General features: G+C 42.1%; 1 pseudogene; it reads left to right on the top strand.

The window, feature by feature from the left end:
- Positions 1–5,471: 5,471 nt before the first annotated feature.
- LOC148507440 (galactose-3-O-sulfotransferase 2-like) lies at positions 5,472–9,139 on the top strand (annotated as a pseudogene).
- Positions 9,140–11,474: the final 2,335 nt, after the last annotated feature.

Raw genomic sequence — 11,474 nt, 5'->3', positions numbered from 1 at the left:
TGTTGCAAGCCCGATGGTCGCTATAATCGCAACAGTCTCTAGGCCATTTGCACAAGCTGTGGGTGGTCTCACACAGCTTTGCGTGCGGCCTGGATAAAAAAAAAAATACATGCCCTGATTCAGAGCAAGCATTCGCCGGCAGCGAGCTGCTCTGAATCAGGCACATAGTTCCAAACCTTGGCAGAATTCCACCCCATAGCCAAAGTCAAATTTCTAACATGATGAGTTGACCTGGGTGACCTCCTTTAAAACTTACCAAATTCCCACAGTGCTTGTGACCACCCAGGAGAGTTGCACAGTCTGCTGATTGGTGGGGGTCCCTTATCCTGTCCCTCACTCCTACCTCCCACAGATATCATTCTCCAGATGAGCACATGCTGGGTTGGCTCCGAGATGCATGTTAACATTCAGAGAGGAACAGTATGAAGTAAATAGAAGGAACAATGACAGGATAATTAGGTTGAATCCTGAGATTCCCCTGCTGAGGTGGAAGTCAACCCATGAGGTGATTTTCCATTGAATGGGCTAATTTCTCTCATGGTTAGTTCCGGTGTGGCTAGTTTTGGATAACAAATGGATACAACATACAAATGGACAGGGAGACATAAGGGCTAAAATATATAACACATGTCATGTAATTTCCTCAAAACAGGAAAAAAAAATATCTTTCACAAGGGGGTATTTAGTAAAAATTGGGCAATAAATATATTTTTAATATCTATACAGTCCTAATCACACAGTATAATACTTTCCTCAATGATTGAGTAATACATTACAATAGGATTGCATGATTGTACAGTATATGCTGGAATTTGGCAAGGATGGCAAGCTAATACCTGGTGAAACGTGTCCAGCACAAGTAAAATGGCTGCTTTCTTTGCCACCATATCTATATATCTATATATCAATAACATTACAAATGCATTGTTGCTGTGAGTGACTATGGTAATGACTATTGACACATGCACATTGTGACTTAGATGCAAGCATGGTTTAATGATAAATATATTTATAGCGTAAATTTAAGATTAGGCCCATTGCCCATAAATTCTCTCCTCATCCCACCTATGTTTCTATAGTGATCATAAAACATTGATCTCTCTCATAACCAGTGCCAGATTAAGGTCCACATGGGCCTGGAGCAGAAATTTATGAAGGGCCTTTTGTGTGCTGCCGCAGAGGTGGTTGGTCTGCACAGGACATATGACTAGTACCGTGTAGGACACCTACGTCGACCACCTCAAACTCTCTCCCCTCCCCTCCGCTTCATTGAAGCATACGGAATCAGTAGGTAATACCGCTGGCCGCATGGCCGGCAGTTCGACTCCCGGCAGCGTCAGGCCGACAGTGGAACAGATCCCGGCAGCGGCAGCACGACAGCTCTGGAAATCTCGATAATCCCCAGGTAAGTACTAACTAACCTAACCTAACCCCCCTAACCCTCCCTTAGGGTTGCCTAACCCTAACCTCCCCACCCCCCGTGGCTGTCCGCTCACGGCGTCCGGCATCTCTTCCATCGGGATGCCGTGCGCCGGTCTCCCGGTGGCGGTGAAATGAGCGGCGTCTACATCTAGACGCCGGTCATTTCACCCTCGCTGGGATATGACAGTCGGGAAGCCGGTTGTCGGTATAATGTGAGCCGGCTTCCCGATTGCATCCCGAAGCATACACCACCTGCTATATTATTGAGCATTCAATAAAATGTTTATTTATTAAAGATATATATATATATATATATATATATACACACACACATACATTCCAAACATGAAAATACACAAGCATATATCTTTCTATCTATATATACATACAGCAATGACATTTTAAACAGTATTTAGGGCCGCACGAAATGCGCTGGTGACGTACTTAGGAATTATAGGGCATGCATAGTTGCAAGAAATTGCCTAATAACCAGTATGGCGCATGCGATACAGACATACACTAAGGCGCATGAGTTACACAGAGTGAATAAACAAAGGTGCTTTTGTGAAAGAGAAGCATGGTAGCAGAAATGTAGTGGAAAAGTGATGGGCGCTCCTGGGAGGTGACTGGGCGGTGGCTAGAAATACACGCAGACATGGTCCGTTGAGTGGGCGTTATGGGAGTGTTGTGGGCATGTCAGGCATAGGAGGCCATGGTCAGACAGAGACACTGTAGATGCCATAGGGCTGGAGCAAGATTGGATGGTGTGAACAATGGTGGCATATAAGGAAGCACCAATCGTTATTACTGCGTGTCTCGGCACTAAACGTGTGCGTCTCAGTCCTGGCATGTTCATCTGCACAGATGTACACAAGGGATGGAGTTTCCAGTGGCATTTGCATAAATTTGCAGATGAGTGACCACCAAAAGATGCTGCTGTGTGCACTTATACATGCCACTCATCAAATCAGGCCCTATGCCACATTTTACTGCGCCAGGTACACATTATGCCAGAGCTCGACAATCTGTTTGTAAAATCTAGGAGTCAGCTTAAAAGTTCAGGAGCCATACCATTTTCCACTACCAAAATATATGTAAACTTGTATAGACCTCCTCAACATGCCCCATCAATGCCCCTCAACCTCCTCACATGCCAGCATACCTTCACCAATTCATATTATGCCAAACACTATGCCTCAAAATTATATTATGCCACACACTATGCCCTAAATTCATATTATGCCACACACTATGTCCCTAATTAATATTATGCCATATACTATGTTCCAAATTCATATTATGCCACACACTATGCACCTCATTCAGAGGCGGTCGTTAGTTGCAAGCGGTCACACTGAATCAGAGCGTCCGCTTGCATCCTGAAAGACTGCCTCCTCATTGATCATTTAGCTGTGGGTTACCACCCACAGCTTAACGACCAACCTGGTTGATGGTTGTGATGGTGATCACCATCGCGACCATCGGGGCTTACGACCAGACCCTAAGGTTGGGTCTGGGCACTCGTAAGCCCCAGGGAACTTTCTGCTCTGATGGAGCAGGAAGCTCCCCCCTGACATCACTGATGATGTCTGTGCAGCTGCCCACAAAATGGTAGGCATTCGTAAAGGAATGCCTCCATTTTGGAAACCACCCCCGGCCCGCCTACCAAACAGGGGCAGCTGTCGATCAACATCGACAGCCATCCCTTTGGTAGCGAGCTCCGGAGCAACAGAGTTTCTCTGTCGCTCTGGGGCTTGCGCACGTGCAGTGCGGCCACTGCGCGTGCGTAGGACTAACCATCGAGTCAGTTACGAGCACATCGGTGCTTGAAACCAACTCTGAATGAGGTCCTATGTCCCAAATTCATATTATGCCGCACACTATGTCACAAATTAATTGAAGCCTATTCACACTACTACACACAGCAGAGACCTGTTCCATTAATTAATAAAGTGCCCACACTTAGAGGAGCACTAGCAATGGTTTATCTGTCTAGCACTAGCTAGCTACAGGGGTAGGCCACATGTGGCCTGCTAGCTGCTGTGGAACTACGCATACCAGCATACCCTGCAACAATTTGGCTGATTGGGCATGCTGGTAAGTTTAGTTCCACATCAGATGGAATGCGACATGTTGCCTACCTCTGGTATAGCACATCAGTAAGAGCCCCAGGACGGGGTTACAGGTCTATCTACTCTACGATGTGTTAGCTAGGAAGCGCTAGGAAGGCACCGAGCCCTGGCCTCTTACCTTCAGTCTGAAGCATCGGAGTCCTCATCCAACCCCTCCCTGTTGGACACAGTCTGCATGGGCTCCCTGACAAAGTTGACTCTGCGGGCGTGAGGCCGGGAGCCGCAGTGGCCCCTGCGTCATCTTGCAGCATTGCCCACAGTACACTATAAGACACTATGTCATGTTCCTGTTACACATTATGCTACTTTGTAGTGCCCATTGTACACTATATACCACTGTGTCCCAGTACATATATGCCACATCGCAGTGTCCCGATACACATTATGCCACATCGTTATGCATCTGAAACACTTTATTTTACATTGCAGTGCCCCAGATACACATTATTCCACATTGTAGTGTCCCAGATACACAAAAATACACACAAAAGTCGCTGCTCGTCTCTAGTGCGTAAAATTTATACTATAACATGTATGTGTGCACCCTGATGTGTGTGTGTGTGTATATATATAGATATATATATATACATATATTCATATATAGTACATAATAATTGTGCAACGCCATCACGTCTCCTCAATGCAGGAGCCCCAATGGCTCCCACTGCGGGGGCGACAGGACAGCATTAGTAGTGGATCGGCCGTTGGGGTAAATATGGTGGCAGTAAAGTCGGAACGGAGCCGTGATGAAGTGGGTGGGGACAGAGTTGCGAACAGGGGATGTAGGCGGAATGGAGCCACATGAGGGGGGAGGGCAGCAGAGAGGGGGTGGGGATGAGCAGGGGATTGAGACAGGCGCTGGCTAAATTAGTATATATATATATATATATATATACATATACATATGCTGTACACATATACACATACATACATATCGACAGTACATATGCACACACACACACACATATATATATATATATATATATATACACACACACACATACTGTATATATATATATATATATATATATATATATATATTGACGAGTCCACGGCCTATTTCCTTACACAAACACATCCTAGCCCAAAATCCACAAAACACTGGTTAAACCACCGGGCAGACCCATAATTTCTTCATGTGGGTCATTATGCCAACCCCTGTCTCAATTCATCGACTTTTGGTTACAGCCGGAGGTGCAAAACACCAAGTATTATCTTAAGGACACCACTGACTTTCTCAACAAGCTTGATAAGCTAGGTCCTTTACCAGCTGGTAGCCTACTGGTTACACTTGATATAACTAGCTTGTATACTAATATTGATCATAAGGACGGTGTGGAATCAGTCAGGAGTTTGCTTTCTGACAGTCCACACTACAAGTGTCCATGTATTGAATTTTTGTTGCTTCTCATGGATATTGTTTTACGTAAAAATTATTTTTTATTTGAAAATTCTTTTTATTTACAGCTCAGAGGGATGGCGATGGGGTCTAATATGGCCCCATCGCATGCCAATTTATATATGCATATGTATGAAAATCAACATATTATGGCACACCCCTTTTTTTCAAAATTTATATTTTATTATGTACGATATATCGATGACCTTTTTGTAGTGTGGACTGGCGGATCGGAACTCCTGACACAATTCATTGATGTTCTCAATAGCTTGGAAACCAACATTAGGTTTACATTAGCCTATAGTGAGGTGACTATTAACTATTTAGATGTTTGCGTAACTAATGACATTCATGGATTATCGACCAGAATTTATCGTAAGGATACTGACAAGAACACTCTCTTACTGGCGGATAGCTTTCATCCATATCGTTCCAAATGAGGGCTGCCATTTTCACAACTCCTTACAGTGGTACAGATTACGTCTAATTTGAATGATCTACCAAGTGCCCTGGAGGAGATGGGCCAGAGATTTGTGGACAGGGGCTACCACAATAACGAGATTGAAGAGGCTATCAATAAATGTATGCAGATTAAGCGAGAGGATGCATTGGCCAACAAAGCTCCAAAGGTGGGAAACACCAGGATGATTTTTTCCTCTACGTATTCGATTGCCTCTAAGCATATTCGCGAAGTGGTGCTACGACATTGGCACATTTTACAATGTGATGACAATATAGGGTCACTCTGTCAGGACAAACCGCTCTTCTGCTATAAAAGAAGCACCAACATCAAACAGATTTTGTCTAAGTCTGACATAGGACCCATTTCCTATAAAAATTGGTTACGCTCCAAAAATGGAGCATACAAATGCCATGGGTGTGTCAACTGTCAGTTTCTAATTCTAGGCACTCACTTTTTGGATCCTATAAGTAACATCAGTTATGAAATTCGTCATCACTTGGACTGTAATAGTCGGTTTGTGGTCTATCTAATTAAATGCCCCTGCAACTTGCTCTATGTGGGTAAGACTATCTGTACGCTCAGGGAGAGAATTGCCCTCCACCGTTCCTCAATTAAGAAAGCCCTGCATTTGGTCGATACTAATACGCCACCAGTTGCGAGACATTTTGTCACAGCTAAACACCTCATTAAGGATTTCAAATGTATGCCGATTGATTGCATTCTTCCCCTAAGACAAGGTGGTGACAGGAATAAGCTCCTATTACAGAGGGAAAGCTTTTGGATTGACCGATTAAACACTGTTGTACCCAATGGGCTTAATGAGGGTCAATATTTGAGCTGTTTTCTTTGACTTTTCTAATTAAGCTCCTGTCTTTCTATATATCCTGTGCTCTCCACCATATGTCTTTTTGTACATGTCTTTTGTTATTTTTTTGTTTTTTGGGGTATTGTTATATTGATATATGTTGTCTATTGTCATGTATCGTTGGTGTGTCATATTGTGTTTATTACTGGCATTCTGATATGATTGTAATGCACTTGAGCCATTGTAGCCACTGAATTTAGGGGATTGATATGACCTGTTTGGGGTCATTATATTTCCCCTAGCACGCATTATTGGCTATATTGCCTTGCCTATTTTTTGGCTTTATTATGACTATGCGGCTCCGTGGTTACCGCTTCTGTGTTGTCTAGGTTAACGTCACGTCTTCCCCGATCATGTGATCGAGATTGTCACGTGGTTCGGCTACACGCTGTTGCCCACGTGTGCGCCTAGCCACTTCCTGGAACTGTTGTGTACAGGGGGGTGGATGCGCACACCTGTGGGTGAGTTCATTAATGTGTATGGCTATATACATGGCTCCTTGTGCTGTAGTCTTCTCTGCTCTTGATAAAGGCGCATGCAGCGCCGAAACAGTTGTCGAGATTAGGCTTGCTGCTCTAGGGTCCGGTGAGATGCATACTGACAGTTTGGTGACCACCCTGGTTTCTATTAAGTATACCATTTAATTATACTTTACCCTGCTTGGACTCTATCAGTGACTGTTATCACTTATGCTGCCGCTCTTTGCTGCTATCTGCATTAATTTACTGGATGTGCTGGTTCTTTGTATCTGCTATCTACCATTACCATATGTACCGTTCACTCCCTCAATGACTCTTTTAATGAGTGCTACTGGGATTTGAACTTCTCTCTCTCTATATATATATATATATATATATATATATATATATACACACACATAAATACATATGGACAGTACATACACATAATCAATACATATATATATATATATATATATATATATATATATACACACATATATATATATATATATATATATAAAACTTGATGACTAAAATAGTCAGTGTTTGCATTACCTTTGCTGTTTGCATTACCTTTGTTCCTCCTACTGCTCGGCTGCTTAAGGTTGCCACGGCGGGGGTGGCAGCTGGGTTTGCACGCGGCGCGGAGCTGAGACACCCGATGCAGGGAGGGCTATTGAACCCTTCCACTGTGCCTCCAAGTCCATGTCACAGTCCGTCCGCGTCTGGACTGTGGGCGGCGGCTGAGGGGGGTGTGGGGGTGGTTGGTTGCCAGGGTCTCAGGGGGCAGAGCTTTAGACACCTGCAGGCAGAGCAGGGAGGTGGTGGTCAGGTGCCGGGGGCGGAGCTTCATACACCCGCAGACAGGGCAGGGAGGGGGTGGTCGGGTGCCGGGGGCAGAGCTTCAGACAGCTGCAGGCAAGGCAGGGAGGGGGTGGTCGAGTGCCAGGGGCGGAGCTTCAGACAGCCGCAGACAGGGTAGGGAGGGGGTGGTCGGGGGCTGGTGGCAGAGCTTCAGAGAGCTGCAGACAGGGGAGGCTGGATGTAGCAGCCTAGCAGGAAAAATTTATTTCCTCTCTGCCGCAGCACAACAGATGCTGTGGGCCTATTTTGATGGGAGGCCTGGAGCTGAAGCTCCACCCGCCCCATTGGTAATCCGGCCCTGCTCATAATCTATTTCCATAAGCAGCTATAAGACTTCTCCTAAGCAATTTATCCACTATGGAATGCTCCATCCCTCACCTCAATCTCCAGAATCTTAAGGTTCTATCTACTGACCAATCTCCACCAAGGATAAGTGTTTCTCCCCCCTGACTCTGCCAGTCTGTACTGTGATAGGAGAGAATGCTTCCCCTGGAAAGTCACTCCTCTGCTATCAGGGCAGTCCTTACCGAATTTTAGGGGCTGCAGCTAATGCAGAAGCTGGCTGGTTTGCTAATTTGTATGCTGCATGTGATCGCGATTCTGCCCATGCACACATTTACAAACCTCCTGGCAAAGACAGGAGCCATGGCTGCTGCTAGTCACTGTGCACATAGTCATGGAATAATTACACTAAAATGTAAATAAAAAAAGTTTGTATCTTTTCAGGTTCAGAAGGTCATGCCATCAGACTCCTATTTCACAATTCTTCGGGATCCAGCTACATTGGCAGAGTCCTCCTCCTACTATCATTTTGTCTCACAAGCATTCAAGATGGCCGATAATTTTAGTGCAATTATTCTGATCTGTCATGTTCCTATCAACAGGGAGTGAAGGACATCCAATATGCACACAACCTTTGTGGTTTGATCTAGGTTTTGACCCAGATGCCCCATTTACATAATATCTGGCAAGGGCAAGTGACCAAGCAGTGAGGGGGACTTTTAACTTGGTCCTTCTAGCTGAGCACTTTGATGAATCCATGATACTCTTGAAAGAGGAACAGTGTTGGGAGCTTGATGAAGTGGTGACCTTTAAACTTAAAATGCTGAGGCCTCAATTCCACTGGAGTAAAAAGAAATAGAGAAATTGAGGACAAGGAATGCTCTGGACTGGTACCTTTATTGCCACTTTAACCGTACATTCTGGGAGAAGGTAGAAAATTTTGGGAGGGTAAATATGGATAATGAGGTGAGAAGACTGAGAGAAGGGAGACAGTAGTTGGCTGAACTTTGTTTTAAGGACCTGGAGCCTGTTAAACCAGAAAACAATAAAGAAAAAGCTTTAAATCCCTATCAATCTGGACAGCATAAGATCCTAGAGTGGGATCTTAGGACAAATATTGTACTCCAAGACCATATTTGGTGTGTTAAAATGGTGACCCCAGAGCTGGCATACCTGATACTCTTACATGCACATCAATTTCTAGTAGGGGCACAAAATAGGAAGAACCTAACAAGGGCTACAGGTCAGTGAGAGACCAGATAAACAATGTAAGCAACATACTCTTTGGGCCCAGCATAAGACCACTTTAAAGTGGATATTTGTTCTACAGTACTATATTAGGAAAATATCAAGTCTGACTAAACAAAAAGAAAAAGTGTTCCTACAAGGGGCATGGATTACAATATATGCAATTGTCTAAAATTGAGATTCTCTACTGTGAGGACCCCAAAAAATATCTAAAATATAACCTTTATTTCATTCATTTTAAAAATTAAAGGCCAGTGAAATATAAAGTGAGAAAGCATGATTAGTGAAACAGATGTAAATAAATAAAATAAATAAATAAAATATTGTTTTGACTCTCAGTTGCCTGTATTTTAATTAACCATACTATATAGTTAAAAAACAAGCTTCCAGTCTGATATTGTCTGTCAGCATTATACTCATAGATTTGGTCACAAAAGGGTAATATCACAGCCACTGTGTATTTTGTGGTTAAGTGTATTTGTAATATTAATTCTGAAATTGAATTCTGAGTTTTGAGTAGTAAACCTTGGTGAACATTATAATTCCACCTAAGGTACAAAAGACCACATTATACAAACAATAATATTATCAAATAACATGCTCACAGTAGGTTAAGCCAACATTTATAATTATTTCACATTTTTGAGCACCAAATGCTATCAATTTCTTTATATATCAGGTTTATACTGCTCCATATTATCTTCTCTGTACATTTAAACCTATATGAATTATGGAACGATGGTTTTAAACATCAAAGACCTATAAGTAATCTTAATAAAGAAGAAAGTAAGGTCTTAAGGATTTTCAATTGTGTGATGACATTTGTAGTAAAACCATCACATAATTGTGGCAATGTTGTACTTTGGGCTACAGAGCAATATGTAGTGGAGGCTAGGAGATAGCTAAAATATACAGTATGACCTACGACAGAAGTTTAACCTTAAATCCATTTTGGGGTTTAAAAGACAATATGTCAATATTATCACATCAGCTCATCAACAGGGCATTATTGTTAAAGTTGAATTAAATTTATTAGAGGTGATGGATCCAGTGGTTAATAACTTTTATATGCTACTGTCGAAGCTGGATGATTGGCTGAGATCAGATATTTGAAAATATCTGAAGATGCCATTTTTGCGTTGTCTGCACGGTGCCATTTTGCATTGTCTACACGACCCCATCTGGCATAGTCAGTATAATATCATTGTGTATGGCACTATTTAGCATGTACATCTGCTGTGTTACTGCACACTGTTAAAGTCTTTACATAATAAATGAGCACGGATACATATATATTTAAAGACTTTATATATTTAAAAATGCAACTTTTAGTCAGAGTATAAGAGACAGGTCCTGTGTACATGTCTGTGACTAGTAATTGGAATACACAAAGATACTGTGAAGTGTTTAAATTGCAAAGTTAGAAACAATTGTCAGAAGTTTGACTGTTGTTAGCAATTGTATGACTTGTGTTCAATGCTGATGTGGTTAAGAAGAACTAACAATTATATTCTAAATAAGCATAGGAAAGAATATGTTAAGCCATGAGACTTCTTGATTCTGGCCAAGGCTTGCTAGGCCACCTGAGAGCAGAACAAGCTTCATTTTATATGACCTTTGGGAATTAAGATTCAAATGGATAGAATATCAATAATACCAGTTACTGGATAAAGCTATATATATATATATATATATATATAAATATATATATATATATATATTTATTGATCCATGACACTGATGCACATTTTCACACATCTATATATATATATATATATATATATATACATACATACACATAAATGATCGCATGTGTATCCACAATGCATTCACACATATAGACAGTTGCTATTGCAAATATAAACACACACAGTGCATGTTTGCACTGTACACAACCCCTGCACACAGCGCAGCTTTCACGCTGTGTGTAGATGCACAACACATATAATCATAAATATATACTGACTCATAAAAGGTTCCTGCACATAATGGTTTATATTAAAGTTATTAATTATGATGTAAAATGTATGTATTTGACATTAATGGTATAGCACATCGTAGACATGTCATGTGTAGTATTATACTGACACCCTGTCTATTTGCAGACTTCTGGTTCTATCGGCAAGGGAGTCACATCATGCGTTCGGGAGTTATGGATCATAGGGAATTATTGGTTAGAATATAAACTCTGTATGCAGTGTCTTTAATTAGTTTAAACCAGTTAAAGAAAGACAATGTAATCTCAAGAGACTGTTGGAGAATTGGGACATACCCCTAGTGGCAATATATGAACTGTCCTATGAACTACAGCGTACTACAAAGACCTAGAGCAAGAACC

Source organism: Taudactylus pleione, unplaced genomic scaffold, assembly GCF_031769625.1.
Source record: "Taudactylus pleione unplaced genomic scaffold, aTauple2 ptg000393l, whole genome shotgun sequence".
Classification (NCBI taxonomy): domain Eukaryota; kingdom Metazoa; phylum Chordata; class Amphibia; order Anura; family Myobatrachidae; genus Taudactylus; species Taudactylus pleione.
Note: the sequence above shows the minus strand (reverse complement) of the source record. Positions and strands in the feature narration are given on the sequence as shown.